The 13,762-nt window shown below is 44.9% G+C and overlaps 1 protein-coding gene across 2 annotated transcripts in view; it reads left to right on the top strand.

Annotated features, from left to right (window-relative positions):
• Positions 1–9,587: 9,587 nt before the first annotated feature.
• The window catches only part of MAP3K13 (mitogen-activated protein kinase kinase kinase 13), a 144,113-nt gene continuing 139,938 nt past the window's right edge, over positions 9,588–13,762 (top strand). The window contains exon 1 of one of the 2 annotated variants that reach the window (XM_050965399.1): positions 9,588–9,658. The gene's annotated coding sequence lies outside the window, so the exon portion shown is untranslated. Of the gene's footprint in view, positions 9,733–13,762 lie in introns of both variants that reach the window. The other variant, XM_050965398.1, reaches the window with a different exon arrangement.

Here is a 13,762-nt window from a genome sequence, read left to right as displayed (position 1 = left end):
CCAAACTAACATGGCTACCCCTCTGATACTTCTAACTTTTTGTTATTTTTTCTTACACATATGTATTAGTCTCTTGTTTCCATGTTAAATCTCCTCAACATCAGTTCAAACCAGTCTTTTCTAGTTTTTTAGTTACTTTGTCTTCTCTTTTTCTCACAAACATGATTACTCTGCAATTTCTTACACATGCACAACACTAAACATGATTACTGTGCAGTTTCTTACATATATGCCGTTCTGCTTATCCTTACGCTGTTAAATGTTATCAGAATGTAAGAACAGCCGTATTGGGTCAGACCAATGATCCAGTAACATGTCTTCTGACAGTGGCCAATGCCTGATGCTTCAGAAGCAATGAACATAACAGCAATTATCACATGGTCCATCCTGTCGTCCAGTCCCAGCATCTGGCAGTCAGAGGTTTAGGGACACCCAGGACATCCATAGCCACTGATGGACCTATCCTCTATTAACTTAATTTTTTTAAACCCAATTATACTTTATGCCTTCACAACATCCCCTGGCAATGAGTTCCACAGGTTGACTCTGCATTATGTGAAGTACTTCCTTTTGTTTTAAACCTTATGCCTATTAATTTCATTGGGTGACCCCTGGTTCTTGTGTTTTGTGAAGGGATAAATAACATGTCCCTATTCACTTTCTCCACAACATTCATGATTTTATAAACCTGTCTCATATCCCTCTTTAGCTGTCTCTTTTCCAAGCTGCATAGTCCCAGTTTCTTTAATATCTCATATGGAAACTGTTGTACCCCCCGCCCAATCATTTTTGTTGACCTTCTCTATACCTTTTCCATTTCTAATATATCTTTTTTGAGATAGGGTGACCAGAATTGCATGCAGTATTCAATGTGTGAGTGTACCATGGATTTGTATGGTGGCATTATGATATTTACTGTCTTATCTATAACTTTCCTAATGGTTCTTACCATTCTGTTAGCTTTTTTGATTGCCGCCACTGCATATTGAGCAGATGTTTTCAGAAAACTATCCACAATGACCCCAAGTCCTCTTTCTTGAGTGCTAATAGTTAATTTAGACCCATCATTTGTATATATAGTTGGGATTATGTTTTCTAATATGCATTATTTTGCATTTATCAACATTGGATTTCATCTTCCTTTTTCTTGCCCAGTCACCCAGTTTTGTGAGATCCCTCTGTAATTCTTCACAATCTGATAAAGATTGAACTATCTTGAGTAATTTTGTATCATCTGCCAACTTTGCCACCTTACTGTTGATCCCGTCTTCCAGATTATTTATGGATATGTTGAACAGCACTTGTCCAAGTACAGATGCCTGGAGGACCCCACTGCTTACCTCTCTCTGACCATATGCTCCTACCTTTTGTTTAATGTGTTTTAACAGGTACTGATTCATGAGAGGACCTTCCCTTTTATCCCATGACTGCTTATTTTGCTGAAGAGCCTTTGGTGAGGAACCTTGTCAAAGGTTTTCTGAAAGTCCAGGTACACTATGTTCAGTGGATCACCCTTGTCCACAGTTGTTGACTCCCTTGTCACACAGTTTGGAGTGGCTCATGAGCAAGAATACTAACTTCAGGCAGACTGTTAAGAAGCAGGGCACAAACCCCAAACTGGTTGTGAGTTCTATACTTAGATCTCAGCAACCACATAACAAGTGTAAACTCAGGCACCATAAAGCCTTAACATGGAGTCACAGAGCATCTCCTTGGACATTCTGATCTCTCTTGCCCCCACAGGCAAGCTTGCCTCTGGTTGATGGTCATTTTACACCAAATATCACAAAATATTCAGGTTACTCCCAGTCCCAATGGATCAGTCACACCAGGTCAATTTGCACTTTAGATTTCACACTGAACAGTTGTTGCCAATCCTGTCGTAAACTAAGGATTTATTAACAAAGGAAAAGAAATAACAGTTATTTACAACTTTAAAACAGGTAAACAGTTGCACACAAATGAGTTGCAGTCTTAGGTTTCAGATAGTGATTGAGCTGCTGATATATGCCAGCTCTATAAGTCTTTTAGGGCTAAGACAGGTTAATCCTAGAAATCTCTTGCTTATGTTTAGGAATTTTTTTCCCTTAGAGTCCAAACAGCATAAAAATACCCTAATTCCTTCTTGTCAAGGGTTTTTATCCCCATCTCCCTAGAGTTCAAGCTGATATGACAAGTGCTTTTGCATCCCATTCTTCAAAGGTGTGCTGGAAGCAATCAACAAAAGTCCTTGTTCTTTGATGGCTTACAGTGGTCCATTTGGATTCAACAGGCCTCCCTGATGGGCTGGAGATAATCATTCCTCACCGCTTGCTAAGTAAGTGCTTTGCCTTAATAAAGATTTATTAGACCCATCTGCTAAGTACATTATTCTCAAACCAACATTCTGACGAGCGAGGCAGTTTGCTGATTGGACTAACACCCAGTATACCAGAGACTGTGATGTAAGGATATTGAGGGGTTTAAGGCATTTTTAAGGGACAATGGAGTCACTGGGGAGATATGTAGATAAGTATCTGACTGGACATGGTGGAAGTTCCCTTAAGGAGATGAACATCTTCACAAGACAAATCAGCTTGAAGCAGTGGTTAAACTTCTGGAAGACAACTTCTTTAGCAAAAAAAGATTGCTATAAGAGAAAAGGGTAAAAACTGCAGTTGTTCGGAATTTGATAGTGACAGCCAGAGCTTTTATGAAACAAAATGGAGCATTGAAACTGGAATGTAGAAAATATAAAACTGAAGTTAAATGCAGGCAATTGAGATTCAAGAATTGAGAGACAAGGTCACTGAGCTATGGGCACAATATGTTACAAGTTCTGAGGCTTTGACTGAGAAAGCTCAAGAATGTGAGTCTCATAAGGAGCAGAACGGTGCTCTGCAAGCACAGCTAGAAGCAGTGCAATTGGAGAATACAGAACCAACAGTGAAACTTTTGGAAGGAGAAAGCATTGATGTGGATAGTATTGTCTGAGGAGGCTCCACCTCCTTATAATCCACTTTTTCTTTCCTTGAGCAATCTGGACTCTAAAAATGCCCCTAAGATGCCTGTCCCTTTGAAGCCGTAATCACATCCACAGTCCAAAATAATCAGGGTGAAGGTACACGTACAGAGGTGAAGGTTAAACACCTTTCACTAGTGGAGGTATCAGCCATAATGAAAGAAATAGGCCCTTGTCCCAGAAGCAGGGGCACAGAAGAAGTGGATTAGGAAACCTAGTGAGTGGGTTGAATTTTGTGATCTGTCTAGAGGAGATTGGGGGAGAATTTTGCAAAAGGGAGTCGGTTCTGAGGTTTGGTTGCATATTCCACAGGGTTATAGAGGTCTGTGACCGTGCCAGTTCCTGTGTTCAGAGATTATCTGAGTTTTATTTGGATCTGATGCAGCAATCACCATTGCCAGTGCTTGCTAAACTGAAACCTAACAAGCCCCCTGCAGAATATTAGTAATTTATGTGTGTGCTTATTCACTGGTTATGAATAATCCATTTTGTGATGATCCAGACTACCCATAACTTGTTATAGATTAACATTTTGAAGTAGCCAAAGTAGTAGTTAAAATGGTGTTTGATAGGGAGTTGTACTAACGTTCAGACTTTAGCTGAAAAAGCAGAATGTGCTTTTTGCCATGTGCTGTAGGGTAAGAATAAGGACCCAGTGGATGAGACTAAAGCACACAGGGTTGAAAGTGGCCAGGAATCCAAGCTAAGAGTAGTACAGGATATTGTAGAAGGTGTGGTCGAGAGACAGGAGTCAGCCATGAGTGCCCATGGATTCCCTCTTATGAGGTACAGAGGTGTAATGAGGTACTGAAGGAGGAGGTGCAGAGGCTTCAGGAGCTGACCTTGGGGATGGGGAGTGGTCTACCAACTGGAACCACTTTCTCCATTCCCCGATAGGGATACCAAGCCTCCTCCCACTCATCCAGGATTCTTACCTGTATTACCTTGTATGAGCAGGGATGTCCCCAGGTGTTATCAGTTATAGGAGGCATTTGTAAACAAGCTTTGCTTGATGCTGGGGTGTCTGTCTCTTTTTTTTTTTTTTTGTTACATAACTGCACTCAAAAACAAAACAATGTAAAACTTTAAAGCCTACAAGTGCACTCAGTCCTACATCTTGTCCAGCCAATCACTAAGACAAACAAATTTGTTTACATTTACAAGAGATAATGCTGCCCTCTTCTTATTTACAATGTCACTAGAAAGTGAGAACAGGCATTTGCATGGCACTTTTGTAGCTGGCATTGCAAGGTATTTACATGCCAGATATGCTAAACATTCATATACCCCTTCATGCTTCCATGCTGATGACACTTTTTTAAAAAAGAACGTATTAAATTTGTGACTGAACTCCTTGGGGGAGAATTGTATGTCTCCTGGTCTGTTTTACCTGCATTCTGCCATATATTTCAAGTTATAGCAGTCTTAGATGATAACCCAGCACATGTTGTTCATTTTAAGAACACTTTCACTGCAAATTTGACAAAATGCAAAGGTACCAATATGAGATTTCTAAAGATAGCTACAGCACTCAACCCAGGGTCTAAGAATCTGAGAGGGATAAGGTGTGGAGTATGCTTTCAGAAGTCTTAAAAGAGCCACATTCTGATGTGGAAACTATAGAACCCAAACCATCAAAAAAGAAAATCAACCTTCTGCTGGTGACATCTAACTCACGATGATGAAAATGAACGTGTGTTGATCCGTACCGCTTTGGATTGTTATCGAGTAGAATCCATCCTCTGCATGGACACATGTTCCCTCGAACGGTGGTTGAAGCCTGAAAGGACATACAGATCTTTAACTCATCTGGCACATAAATATCTTGTGATGCCAGCTACAACAGTGCCATGAGAATGCCTGTTCTCATTTTCAAGTGATACTATAAACAAGTGGCAGCATTATCTCCTGCAAATATAAACAAACTTGTTTGTCTGAATGATTGGTTGAACAAGAAGTAGACTGAGTGGACTTGCAGGCTCTAAAATTTTACATTGTTTTGTTTTTGAATGCAGTTTTTTTGGTACATAATTCTACATTTGTAAGTTCAACTTTCATGATAAAGAGATTTCACTAAAGTACTGTACCTGTATTAGGTGAATTGAAAAATACTAGGACTTTCATCATTTACACTTCACTTCTCAATTTCTTCTGCATTGGGATGATCACTACTGCCTAAAGCCCAGTCTGTGTTGCTCTGTTTCAGATATTTTCCCCATCAGATTTGCTCCTTGCTGCAAACTAGGTTGCAGTTGAGCTTTTCGCTTCCTATACTGAACTCCTGAAGGCTTCTTTGGGGGCATCTTTTATTTTCTATGGGGAAAACAGACAGCATTAGAGAGAGCAAATGTCTATGTTCCTCTGTCTTAGAAAGTCATTAAACATAAACATGGCAAAAGAAGTAACAACATTTCTTTTATATTGATAGGGGTTCAATAGATATCTGGCATCTCATTAAATATGTTAATTAGTCACTACTTACACTTTTCAAGTCTTAAAACACAAGTACAATTACACAATAAAACTAGGTTCACAATATCACAGCGGGGCTCTCACTTCATTCTTATATAAAGGCATGGTGGACAACATTCTGGGAGGTTCAAAGAAAATGTAGTTTCTCAGAAAATCTGGAAAGTTCCATGAGATTCACAAAGGTCCAGAACATTCTAGGAAGTTAGTGAAAAATGAATCCACATAGGAAATGCCCTGAGGCATTTTACTTCAAACATTCTATTTTCCCTTTTGTTGCTAACAACAAAAACAGCACTGAGAGCCTGGTGCGCCCCTGCCCCCCCAGCCAACCCTCCAAGCCAGGCACCCCAGGCGGTCACCTGCCCCTAAGTGTGGCCCTGGGCAGAGTAAGGGGCAGAGTGGAGCCAAGGCTGGGCTGGGGGCAGAATGGGGCTGCGCCTGGGGCCAAAGCTGGGCTTAGTGAAGCTCCCTCTCCACCTCCCCAAATATTCCTCCACATCCCCTGGGAGGAATGCCCACAGTTTGGGGACCACTGTGGCAGAAAAACTGTAGAGTCCAGAGGAGAGCAACAAACATGATAAAAAGATTTAGAAAATCTGACCTGTGAGAAAAGGAGGAAAGAAGTGGGCATGTTTAATGTAGAGACAGCTGAGGAGGACACACCAAGTCCATTAAGGGCTGTTAGGAAGAGGATGGTGACTCACTGTTCTCCTAGCGTTGCCAGCTTTCTAATCACACAAAACTGAACACCCTTGCCCTGCCCCTTCCCGTGGCCCTGGCCTCACCCACTCCATCCCCCACCCTCACTCACTTTCACTGGGCTGGGGCAAGGAGTTGAGGTGTGGGAGGGGGTGAGGGCTCTGGCTGGGGGTGCAGACTCTGGAGTGAGGCTGGGAATGAGGGGTTTGAGGTGCAGTGGGGGGTCCGGTCTGGGGCCAAGGGGTTGGAGTGCTTCAGAGGGCTCTGGGCTAGGACAGAGGGATGGGGTGCAGGAGGGGGTGTGGGCTCTGGGATAGGGCTGGGGATAAGAGATTTGGGGTGCAGGAGGGAGGTCAGGTTTGTTGCAGGGGGTTGGGGTGCAGGCTCCAGGAGGCAGTTTGGTTGCAGGAGGAGGTTCCAACCTGGGGCAGGAGGTTAGGGTATGGGAGGGAGTTCAGGATGCGGGCTCTGCCTGGGCGGCACTTACCTTAGGCAGCTCCCAGTTGGCAGTGCAGCAGGGCTAAGGAAGGCTCCTTGCCTGCCCTGGCTTTGTGCAGCTCCCGGAAGTAGCCGGCATGTTCAGCTCCTAGGCCGAGGAGCCAGGGGGCTCTGTGTGCTGCCCGCAGGCACCGCCCCTGCAGCTCCAATTGACCTCGGTTCCTGGCATAGGCACTGACTTCCCCTCTGCCCAATGGGTGCTCGACCCCCACACCCGACTCCTCGCCATGCCCCTGAACTGCTCTCATCCCATTCCTGGCCAATGGGAGCTGCAGAATGGGGGAGGGGGAGCTAGGGGTGGGGACAATGCATGGAGCCCCTGTGGCCACCCCTGTGCCTAGAATAGGGTTACCATACATCCGTATTTTCCTGGACATGTCCGGCTTTTTGCTTCTTAAATCGCTGTCTGGGAGGAATTTTTTAATACCTAAAAACATCTGGAATTTTGCCACATTGGTCGGGACACCCTTTGTCCTGATATCGGGGACCGCTCACCTCACCGTGCGTATCAAAGTCCTGGGGCAGCTCTTGGCGCCTGCCCACTGGCAGGAGCCTGCAGTGTGGGCGGCCCCTAGGCATAGAGATGGAGTTTCCGCGTGCTGCACCGGCTCTCTCCTGCCCAATCAGAACTGTGGTGGTAGGGCTTGCAGGCGCTGGCAGCGGGCAGAAAGCCCTCCACCCCCCCGACCTGACCCAACTCTAGAGACCTGCTGGATGCTTTCTGGGAGCCGCCCCAGGTAAGCACTACTGGGACTCCCTACCTCGCCCCCTGGCAGTTCCCTCTGGCTCATCAGGTTGGGTGGGGGCGGAGGGCTCTCTGCACGCTGTTGGTGCCTGCAAGCCCTGCTTCGGCAGCTCCTATTGGCACTTTTCCCGGCCAATGGGAGCCACGGAGCTCGTGACTGTGGCGGGCGCAGCTCATGAAGACCTCTCAGCTGCCGCTGATCCTAGGAGCCAGAGGGACCTGCGGCAGAGGGGGCGAGTAGGTGAGTGGGGCAGGGTGAAGAGGCGAGCAGTGAGCCAGCAGCGGGTGGGTGGGTGAGTAGGCAAGCGGGGGCTGGGGTGGTGAAGAGGCGAGCAGTGAGGAAGCTAGTGGCTGGCTGGCTGGCGGGTAGGTGAGGAGAGTGAAGAGGTGAGTGGGCAGCCAGCAGCAGGCGGGAAGCGAGCGGCAAGGCAGCCAGTAGCGGGCGGGAGCATGAGGAGTGTGACAAAGTGGAATGTTCATAATATTTTCTCTGAATACTGTGTGGGTGCCTCAGTTTCCTCTATGCAGTTCTTAAGTATCTAGGTGGTGAGAAAAGGGGGTGTGATTTTTGCAGAGCCCTAGAGGGCAGATGTGATGCCAGCTGGACAGAAAATGTCTGACACTCCATCTCCTGGCAACTAATGACCTTGGCCCCTCCTCTACAAAGGTGCCAGCTGAAGGTGTTGGAGAACAAAGAGATCAGGTGGCCTCCTGGCCTGAGAAAGAGATAAAGCCCAAAGGAGGAGAGGCTGGAGAGTTTTTCAGTTTGGGGCTGGCTGGGGACATGGAATGAGTGCAGATATGGGTGTCTGGCTCACTGCCCCCCCCCCCAAATGGACCCACCTGAGGGGTCCTGTTCTCTGTATCTACAAGCTCTGTTTTAGATCGTGTTCCTGTCATCTAAAAACCCTGTTTTACTGGCTAGCTAAGAGTAACATCTGACTGCGAAGTTGGGGTGCGGGACCTTCTGGATTCCCCAGAACTCCACCTGGGCGGATTCGCTGTGGGAAGTATACGGAGGGGCAGAGGATGCTGAATGCTCCAAGGTCAGATCCAGGAAGGTGAAGCTGTGTGAGCTTCTTGCCCTGGAGACAGTCTGCTCACAAAGAGGAGACTTCACCAGAGTCCTGACTGGCTTTGTAGGGAGCAGTTCCAGAGCATTGCCTGGGGTCTCCGTGACAAGGTCACATCACTTATACTTTTATATACTCAATATAGATGACACATTGCACACAGCATATTTAACAGGATAACAACACATTAATACAATGTGGGTTGGTGGATACTGGTGCAAATACCCCTCAATGGAGTGTCCTCTTTTTCAAATGTTCAAATATGGTAACCCTAGCCTAGGAGCTGGACATGCCAGCTTCTTCTGGGAGCCACGTGGCGGCAGGGGGCCTTAGTCCTGCTGTGCCACCGACTGGACTTTACTGGGCCTGGTCAGCATTACCAACCAGAGCCACCAGGATCCATTTTCAACCAGGCTTTCTGATTGAAAACCAGACATCTGGGAGCTGTATGAGCTCCACGCCTGCCAAGGTGTAAGCCGCAGTAAAGGAGAGTTAGGTTCAGTGCTCAGACCAGCCCTTCACGCTCACGGAGCTGGGCTCTGGGCCAGGCTCCCCAGGGAGGGCAGGCTCTTGTGAGCGCAGGCTGGACAAACGCCCACCCGGGTGGTGAGAGGCATCACTTCCGCCCATATCTAATTTCAGTGTCAGTTTCTGTCTCCGCCTGCAGCAGGGAGAACATGGGCGCCCCACCCGCATTCCACCCATCGCAACACTTGGGATCGCTGTTTATGGCCCACTACGAAGAGCCCTTCAGCCAGCAGGGTCTACGGGAAGTGTGTGTGTTTGGGGGGCCCCCGACTCCCCTCTGCTCCCCAGTCTCTGACAGGGGCGGGGCGGGGCGGAGCGGAGCTCCCTCCTCCCCACTATGAGTGGCCGACCCTCCGGCTGGGCCCTTTGGAGGAGCGCGGTCATGGCCAGTGCAGGGCTGAGATTGGAGGAGGAGCTGCGCACGTGACAGAGGCTTGCTGGGGAGCAACAAAACGGTGCAACTCTTTCCCCCCCCGCGGCGCGCGCGTCTGGATTCCCGAACCCTAATGCGCACGCGCTTGGCTCAGCTGTTTCCCCCGCTGTCATGGAGCCGGCAGTGACGCTCCCAGCGTCGGGATGGCTTTGGTTGTGGGCAGTGCCTTGTTTCCCGTGGAGGAAATGACGCGTTTGTTGACGCAGCAGGTAACGTAGCCGGTGGTAGCGGCTGGGCTGCAGTGGCTGGGTGCTCCCGGTGGGCGCGTGTAGCCCTCGGCTAGGTAATGTGGGGCACCTACGCCAACGTCGGGAGCGGGTGTCTGGAGGGCGTGTTGGGGGCGGGCAGTACCGCGGGCATGTGGCGGGGGAGAGGGAGGAGGCGGAGCCAAGTGGGGGGGCGGGCTGAACCCGAGCAGGCAGTCTGTTGGGGTGTAGTGTGAACTCAGAGTCCGTCCCAGGGCAGTGGGTGGGAGAATGGGTTGGTGAGGGGTATGTATGGGTATCATCGGGACCAGTGGGGCAATGCCACGAGAAACAGAAGAGGGAGCCTGGGAAGGGCAGTGGCTAGGAGGTTGTAGCCTGCTGTAGAGTAGATGAGATTGATACAATGGCTGTATTGTTCCTAACATTTCAGAGCTCCAACACTGCCTTTTATTTCTAGCCCCACCTGTTTTTCCAGCCACCCATCAATCCCTCACCCACCTATAGGGTGCCCAGACTGCAAGTGTGAAAAATTGGGATGGGGGTGGAGGTGGAATAGGAACCTATATAAGAAAAAGACCCCAAAATTGGGACTGTCCCTATAAAATTGGGAGATCTGGTTACTCTACCCACCTACACCCTCTTCATTTCTCACCAAATGCAAGGTACCCTGTGATGAGAAAAAAGAAGCTGATAGGCAATTAGAAGAAATGCCGAGTAGCTTTCCAATTCAGTCATAGCGCTGAAGTTTGTCAGTAGTTCTGGAAGGGACTGTCATAAGCTACTAAGGGTACGTCTTCACTAGCAACATTAAAGCGCTGCCATGGCTGTGTCGCGGTGGAACCAGTGCTCTAAAAAAACCACTTCCATGAGGGGAGTAGCTACCAGCGGGTGCACTGTCTACACTGCCACTTTACAGCGCTGAAATTCCTGAGTGAGAAAGTGGCAGTGTAGACATGGCCTTAGTTACATCCTATATTAGTTACTGTATATAATAGACATAAGTTTTGAATTTCATATGTTGTCAAAGAGAGAATGTATTCTCCTGGGGACTCACTAGGCCTTTAGCCAAAGTGTTTCAGTTCAGAAATTAAGCCATATATTTAATTCAAAGTCCTGAAACTTCAAAGCTCTTGGTAATATGAGGATATATACAGATATTTTCAAAAGGAGATTATAGGCCAACCCCCTTTTCTCTTATTCTAATTAAGACAGATTAGTGTTTGTGGTCTCAGATTAGATTAAACAGATTTTTAGAGAGACTTGATTTGTTTCAGTTTTCCCCTTCTCATGGCATCGCTACAGTGCAATTTTCAAGTTTTGGGATGCCTTAAATGTTCATTTCTTACACTAACATTTCTTTTTTGTCTAATCTTAATTCATTTTAGGATAATTACAGCATCCCTGTAATGTTCTTTAATTTAAGTTACTGATATGTATGGTCAACCTTAACTCCATCTTAATGTAGTTATTTTTGGCTGGGAATTTCCTTCATTATTTTAAATTATAAAAACTTAATATGTGACTCCTAACAAAAAAACAAAGAGAATGCCTCCATGCAATGTTTCTAATGATCTGGAGATATGAAATATCAGTCTTAAATGATTAAGCTTTAACTTTTAATGGGAAAGCCACTAGCGGCACAAAACAGGGAGAGTGCACTGGCCAATTTATCTGGCTTACAGCCAATTTCAATTACTGGAGCAGTGCAAAGGACCCAAAGTGAGTCTGGTCCTTACTTTTCAATTGTTTTAGTGGTCTATGTTAGTGAGACTGGTACTGTGTGAAGTTGGGGCAGAGAGAGCCCAGTTCCAGAATCACAGTGTTTCTCTGGTTTAAGATTATCCCCCTGTGCCCCAGAATCAGTTCTGCCAGTAGTGCTGCTTTAATATGCTGTGGAGCTGAGGCAGCAGTACCATGATGATAGTATTGATGTCTGAACTAGCATGCAGCCATGGAATCTTTAACGAGAAGTCACAGTTGGGCCAGTTTATCTACCATTGGGAGCTCTTGATTCAATCTTGATCATAGCACTGCTCATTTCAGCCAATAGAACTGTTGTTAATAACTTAATGTAATTGAAACTTACCTGGGAGATTTCAGCTAGTTGTAATTATATGGAAACTTTGAAGTGTGTCTGTTTTAATATATTTGAGACAAAGAAAATCCTGACACAGAATGCTAAATTTGTTAAAGAGCCCATCTTTTAATTAATAATTCATAAATAAGTTCATAAGCTAAGATTTCCTTGTCAACTCTTGGAACATTTATTTGTATTAGGGCTATCGATTAATGGCAGTTAACTCACACGAATAACTAAAAAAAATTAATCGCGATTAATTGCATGGCTTAACAATAGAATATCAACTGAAATTTATTAACTACAGTATTTTGGATGGTTTTTCTACATTTTCAAATATATCTATTTTAATTACAACACAGAATACAAACTGTACAGTGCTCACTTTATATTATTTTTATTACAAACATTTGCACTGTAAAAGTGATAGAATAAATAGTTTTTGTTACAATGTTTTGGTTTTGAGTGCAGTTATGTAAAACTTTAGAGCCTACCAGTCCACTCAGTTCTACTTCTTGTTCAGCCAATCACTAAGAGGAATAACTTTCTTTACATTTACGGGAGATAATGGTGCCCACTTCTTAATTACAAGGTCGCCCGAAAGTGAGAGCAGGCATTCACATAGCACTGTTGTAGCTGGCGTCACAAGTTATTTATGTGCCAGATGCGCCAAAGATTCATATGCCTCTTCATGCTTTGTCTGTCTTTCCAAAGGACATGCTTCCATGATGATGATACTTGTTAAAAAAAGCATTCAGTAATTAAATTTGTGACCGAACTCTTTAGGGGAGAATTGTGTGTCTCCTGCTCTGTTTTACCTGCATTCTGCCGTATATTTCATGTTATAGCAGTCTCGGATGATGACCCAGCACATGTTGTTCATTTTTAAGAACACTTTCACTGCAAATATGAAAAAATGCAAAGAAGATACCAATGTGAAATTTCTAAAGATAGCTACAGTACTCAGCCTAAGATTTAAGAATCCGAAGTGCCTTCCAAAGTCTGAGAGGGACGAGATGTGGAGTATGCTTTCAGAGATCTTAAAAGAGCAACACTCTGATGCGGAAACTATAAAACCCAAACCATCAAAAAAGAAAATCAACCTTCTGCTGGTGACATCTAACTCATGATGATGAAAATGAACATGCACTGGTCCACACTCCTTTGGACTGTTATCAAGCAGAACCCATCATCAGCATGGACGCATGTCCCCTGGAATGGTGGTTGAAGCATGAAGGGACATATGAACCTTTAGTGCATCTGTCGTGTAAATATCTTGTGACCCTAGCTACAACAGTGCCATGCAAACACCTATTCTCACTTTCAGGTGACATTGTAAACAAGAAGCAGGCAGCATTATCTCCTCTAAATGTAAACAAACTTGTTTGTCTGAGTGATTGGCTGAACAGGAAGTAGGACTGATTGGACTTGTAGGCCCTAAAGTTTTATGTTTTGATTTTTGAATGCAGGGGTTTTTGTACATAATTCTACAATTGTAAGTTCAACTTTCATGATAAAGAGATTGAACTACAATACTTGTATTAGGTGAGTTGAAAAATACTATTTTGTTTTTTGCAGTGCAAATATTTGTATTCTGTATTGTAATTGAAATCAATATATTTGAAAATGTAGAAAGTGTCCAAAATATTTAAATAAATGACATTCAGTTGTTCTTTAACAGCATGATTAATCATGATCAATTTTTTTAATCACTTGACAGCCCTAATTTAAATATTTTTGAATGTTTTCTAATATATTGATTTCAATTACAACACAGAATACAAAGTGTACAGTGCCCACTTTATTTTTGCTGACAAAAAGATGGACATCCTGATTAAGGTCCAGTGGCAGTACCCTAGTGCCTAGGTTTTAGGAACTGAGAGAAACAAAATTTTTTATGGCAGATTGCATTGATATTTAGTTTGTGTCCATTACACCTGGGCCAAAAAAAAATTAGTACAAGCTCTGACTCACTCAGAAGCTTTTTGCACCTGGGTTTCCTCTTTTGATGCTCATGTATTTACAATTAG

This window comes from Gopherus flavomarginatus, chromosome 8 (genome assembly GCF_025201925.1).
Source record: "Gopherus flavomarginatus isolate rGopFla2 chromosome 8, rGopFla2.mat.asm, whole genome shotgun sequence".
Lineage (NCBI taxonomy): Eukaryota > Metazoa > Chordata > Testudines > Testudinidae > Gopherus > Gopherus flavomarginatus.
This window is presented reverse-complemented; position numbering and strand designations above follow the sequence as displayed.